We start from the raw sequence: 6,000 nt of genomic DNA, 5'->3' as shown, positions 1-6,000 counted from the left end.
GAAACGACGTTTAGCTTAAGGCCTGATCCGGATTAATGCCTTTCAATGGGCATTAATTCCGGATCCGGCCTTGCGGCAAGCGTTCAGGATTTTTGGCCGGAGCAAAAAGCGCAGCATGCTGCAGTATTTTTTCCGGCCAAAAAACGTTCTGGTCCGGAACTGAAGACATCCTGATGCATCTTGAACAGATTTCTCTCTATTCAGAATGCATGGGGATAATCCTGATCAGGATTCTTCCGGCATAGAGCCCCGACGATGGAACTCTATGCCGGAACAGAACAACGCAAGTGTGAAAGAACCCTTAAACGTGATTTTTTTTAATTTTTTTTTTATATATTATTGTATAAAACTTACATAAATAAAAATGTATACATATTAGGTATCGCCGCGTCCCTATCGACCGGCTCTATAAAAATATCACATGACCTAACCCCTCATATGAACACCGTAAAAAATAAAAACTGTGCTAAATAAACAATTTTTGGTCACCTTACATCACAAAAGGGTAATAGCAAGCGATCGAAAAGTCACACGCACCCCAAAATAGTGCCAATAAAACCTCATCTCATCCCACAAAAATCATACCCTACCCAAGGTAATCGCTTAAAAACTGAAAAAATTATGTCTCTCGGACTATGGAAATACTAAAACATGATTTTTTGGGCTTCAAAAATGAAATCATTGTGTAAAACTTACATATACAGTACAGACCAAAAGTTTGGACACACCTTCTCATTCAAAGAGTTTTCTTTATTTTCATGACTATGAAAATTGTAGATTCACACTGAAGGCATCAAAACTATGAATTAACACATGTGGAATTATATACATAACAAAAAAGTGTGAAACAACTGAAAATATGTCATATTCTAGGTTCTTCAAAGTAGCCACCTTTTGCTTTGATTACTGCTTTGCTCACTCTTGGCATTCTCTTGATGAGCTTCAAGAGGTAGTCACCTGAAATGGTCTTCCAACAGTCTTGAAGGAGTTCCCAGAGATGCTTAGCACTTGTTGGCCCTTTTGCCTTCACTCTGCGGTCCAGCTCACCCCAAACCATCTTGATTGGTTTCAGGTCCGGTGACTGTGGAGGCCAGGTCATCTGGCGCAGCACCCCATCACTCTCCTTCATGGTCAAATAGCCCTTACACAGCCTGGAGGTGTTTTGGGGGTCATTGTCCTGTTGAAAAATAAATGATGGTCCAACTAAACGCAAACCGGATGGAATAGCATGCCGCTGCAAGATGCTGTGGTAGCCATGCTGGTTCAGTATGCCTTCAATTTTGAATAAATCCCCAACAGTGTCACCAGCAAAGCACCCCCACACCATCACACCTCCTCGTCCATGCTTCACGGTGGGAACCAGGCATGCAGAGTCCATCCGTTCACCTTTTCTGCGTCGCACAAAGACACGGTGGTTGGAACCAAAGATCTCAAATTTTGACTCATCAGACCAAAGCACAGATTTCCACTGGTCTATATGAGCCGTCGAAATCCCATCATTCAGAGGGACCTCTCCTACATAACACCTCAGTATGTAATAGATAGAAAAGGTCCTTCTGGAGTCCGGGAAATAGTCACTTCTATGTAAGATAGCTATATCCCATCACTTAGAGGGGCCTCTCCTACATGACACCTCAGTATATAATAGATGGAGAAGGTTCTTCTGGAGTCTGGGAAATAGTCATTTCTATCTGAGATGGCTAAATCCCATCAATCAGAGGGACCTCTCCTACATAACACCTTCTTAGTATGTAATAGATAGAAAAGGTCCTTCTGGAGTCCGGGAAATAGTCACTTCTATGTAAGCTAGCTATATCCCATCACTCAGAGGGACCTCTCCTACATGACAGCTTCTTAGTATATAATAGATGGAGAAGGTCCTTCTGGAGTCTGGGAAATAGTAATTTCTATATGAGATGGCTAAATCCCATCACTCAGAGGGACCTCTCCTACATAACACCTTCTCAGTATGTAATAGATAGAAAAGGTCATTCTGGAGTCCGGGAAATAGTCACTTCTATGTAAGCTAGCTATATCCCATCACTCAGAGGGACCTCTCCTACATAACACCTCAGTATGTAATAGATAGAAAAGGTCCTTCTGGAGTCCGGGAAATAGTCACTTCTATGTAAGATAGCTATATCCCATCACTTAGAGGGGCCTCTCCTACATGACACCTCAGTATATAATAGATGGAGAAGGTTCTTCTGGAGTCTGGGAAATAGTCATTTCTATCTGAGATGGCTAAATCCCATCAATCAGAGGGACCTCTCCTACATAACACCTTCTTAGTATGTAATAGATAGAAAAGGTCCTTCTGGAGTCCGGGAAATAGTCACTTCTATGTAAGCTAGCTATATCCCATCACTCAGAGGGACCTCTCCTACATGACAGCTTCTTAGTATATAATAGATGGAGAAGGTCCTTCTGGAGTCTGGGAAATAGTCATTTCTATATGAGATGGCTAAATCCCATCACTCAGAGGGACCTCTCCTACATAACACCTTCTCAGTATGTAATAGATAGAAAAGGTCATTCTGGAGTCCGGGAAATAGTCACTTCTATGTAAGCTAGCTATATCCCATCACTCAGAGGGGCCTCTCCTACATGACACCTCAGTATATAATAGATGGAGAAGGTTCTTCTGGAGTCTGGGAAATAGTCATTTCTATATGAGATGGCTAAATCCCATCACTCAGAGGGACCTCTCCTACATAACACCTTCTCAGTATGTAATAGATAGAAAAGGTCCTTCTGGAGTCTGGGAAATAGTCACTTCTATGTAAGCTAGCTATATCCCATCACTCAGAGGGACCTCTCCTACATGACAGTTTCTCAGTGTATAATAGATGGAGAAGGTCCTTCTGGCGTCTGGAAAAAAAGTCATTTCTATATGAGATGGCTAAATCCCATCACTCAGACGGACCTCTCCTACATGACAGCTTCTTAGTATATAATAGATGGAGAAGGTCCTTCTGGAGTCTGGGAAATATTCATTTCTATATGAGATGGCTAAATCCCATCACTCAGAGGGTCCTCTCCTACATAACACCTTCTCAGTATGTAATAGATAGAAAAGGTCCTTCTGGAGTCCAGGAAATAGTCACTTCTATGTAAGCTAGCTATATCCCATCACTCAGAGCGACCTCTCCTACATGACAGCTTCTCAGTATATAATAGATAGAGAAGGTCCTTCTGGAGTCTGGGAAATAGTCATTTCTATATGAGATGGCTAAATCCCATCACTCAGAGGGACCTCTACTACTTAACACCTTCTCAGTATGTAATAGATAGAAAAGGTCCTTCTGGGGTCTGGGAAATAGTCACTTCTATGTAAGCTAGCTTTATCCCATCACTCAGAGAGACCACTCCTACATGACACCTTTTCGGTATATAGTAACACTGAAGTGGATAGCTCACCACCTTTTCAGGCTGGAACTGGTGCTCTAGTCTAAACTGATCACCCGATCAGTAAGAAGAAAATTGGGAACAAATGGTATAAGACTGGCACTCAAATATGTGGGTCATATGAAAAGTGGCAATTTATTGTAACAATTATATTAAAATCAGCACATAATCAAGAATAAAAGATATAAAAGGCTATACAATAAAGTACAATCTCAATAATAAAAAAATAAAATAAAACCGCAGGGTAAACGCACACTGGTGGTGGCGTATCGAAAAATCAAAAATGCACTAGTGGTGTCCCTCAATCATATAGGGATATATAGACAGGGCTTTTTTTCTGGCGGAACACACTGGAATGGCGTTCTGCCACCTTTTGACATCGCAGCCTGCCATGCTCCAGCATCGCAGGCTGCGATGTATCAGCGGGGAGGGACTGGGAGGAGGAGCTGGGGGCCGGTGCATTCACTGTGCTCCGGCCCCGCCACTCCAGTACAGTTACAAAGTGTGTAATTAAATTAATAATGATTCATGCTGCCCCCTCTGTAGTATAACATTCAATATATTGTACTCACAGGGCTACTGTTATCGTAATGCAGGCCGGCCGGGCAGACGAGCGGCAGCGTCACTGACTGACGTCACGTGCCTGCGCCGCCTGCTTCATTCATAAAGTATGTGGCGCAAGCACATGATGCTGCCGCTCGTCTGCACGGCCGGCCTGCATTACGATAACAGTAGCCCTGTGAGTACAATATATTGAATATTATACTACAGAGGGGGCAGCATGAATCATTATTAATTTAATTACACATTTTATAACTGTACTGGAGCGGCAATGGGGGGTCTGTGGATGGCACTGTTATGGGGTGGGGGGGTCTGTGGATGGCACTGTTATAGGATGGGGGGGTCTGTGGATGGCACTGTTATGGGGTGGGGGGTCTGTGGATGGCACTGTTATGGGGTGGGGGCGGTATGTGGATGGCACTGTTATGGGGTGGGTGGGTCTGTGGATGGCACTGTTATGGGGTGGGGGCGGTCTGTGGATGGCACTGTTATGGGGTGGGGGGGTCTGTGGATGGTACTGTTATGGGGTGGGGGGTCTGTGGATGGCACTGTTATGGGGTGGGGGGGTCTGTGGATGGCACTGTTATAGGATGGGGGGGTTGTGGATGGCACTGTTATGGGGTGGGGGCGGTCTGTGAATGGCACTGTTATGGGGTGGGTGGGTCTGTGGATGGCACTGTTATAGGATGGGGGGGTCTGTGGGTGGCACTGTTATGGGGTGGGGGCGGTCTGTGGATGGCACTGTTATGGGGTGGGGGGGTCTGTGGATGGCACTGTTATGGGGTGGGGGGAATCGGTGGATAGCACTGTTATGGGGAGGGGGGGTCTGTGGATGGCACTGTTATGGGGTGGGAGGGTCTGTGGATAGCACTGTTATAGGATGGGGGGTCTGTGGATGGCACTGTTATAGGATGGGGGATCTGTGGATGCCATCCACAGATCCCCTATAACAGTGCCATCCACAGATCCTCCACCCCATAACAGTGCCATCCCCAGATCCCCATTAACAGTGCCATCCCCAGATCCCCCATTAACAGTGCCATCCCCAGATCCCCCATTAACAGTGCCATCCCTATCTGGGGGGTTTCTTTGCTGGGCTGGACTTTTATAGCCCCCACAAATTTTACTTGCATCCCTGTTCTCTAAAGGGGTGGTTTTAGGGGGCGGTCCTAGGGGGTGGGTAGAGGCATGGCCAGGGGAGGGGGGGGGGGGGGTGAGTTCCACCACCTTTTCATTGAGAAAAAAAGCCCTGTATATATATATATATAGATATATATATATATATATTAAATTTCCATATATAGTCCGTAGGGGGTGAATCCTTCAAAGTTTAGCGGTGTTTTGAAACAGTCAGTTCCTTGGATATGACCGTGTTTTCCCAGGAATATTTCCCTTAATAGGGACGATCATTCATCCGGATATAGGCACTTTACACACTTTAAATCCAAAAGAAAAGACCTGTTGTTCCGGCTAGTGTTAGTAAATATATACAGGTGGTGAGTAAGGCGTAATGGTATGTCTTACCCGTATGGAATCGGGGGACAATAGTTGGAGATTATATTTCTCAAGCCGCTATTCACCACGCAGTACCGTCTTTCTTTTGCTGTTTGGTGTCCTCGTCCGAGACTTCCGTGTCACGTGGTGGTTGTCTCGCGGGAATAGCCTGTTTGGTCTTATTTTCTTCTGAATATTTCTGAATCGAAAATTATGGAGAGCTCCAATAATCAGAATATCTTCAGTCTTTCGTAGTTAATCCTGGATCTTTCTTTGTGGGGGTGAACTACGCCAAACGCGTTTCGGGGACTTCTCTCCCCTTCCTCAGTGGCTCTACCCCCATTACAACATCATATCCTTTTATAGTCCGCTCGGTATTATCAAAACACTGGACCGGAATTGTTTTTTGGCTTCTTGCGGCATCCTTGCGTTTTCAATGCGGTTTCTCTTGTATACATGTGCGTTTTTTGCATATTATCTCCATCTTATTGCGATTGAACTATATGGTGAAGGAGACATTCCTGCAACATTGCTTTC

The sequence above is a fragment of the Bufo gargarizans genome, chromosome 6 (genome assembly GCF_014858855.1).
Source record: "Bufo gargarizans isolate SCDJY-AF-19 chromosome 6, ASM1485885v1, whole genome shotgun sequence".
In the NCBI taxonomy this organism is placed as follows: domain Eukaryota; kingdom Metazoa; phylum Chordata; class Amphibia; order Anura; family Bufonidae; genus Bufo; species Bufo gargarizans.
Note: the sequence above shows the minus strand (reverse complement) of the source record.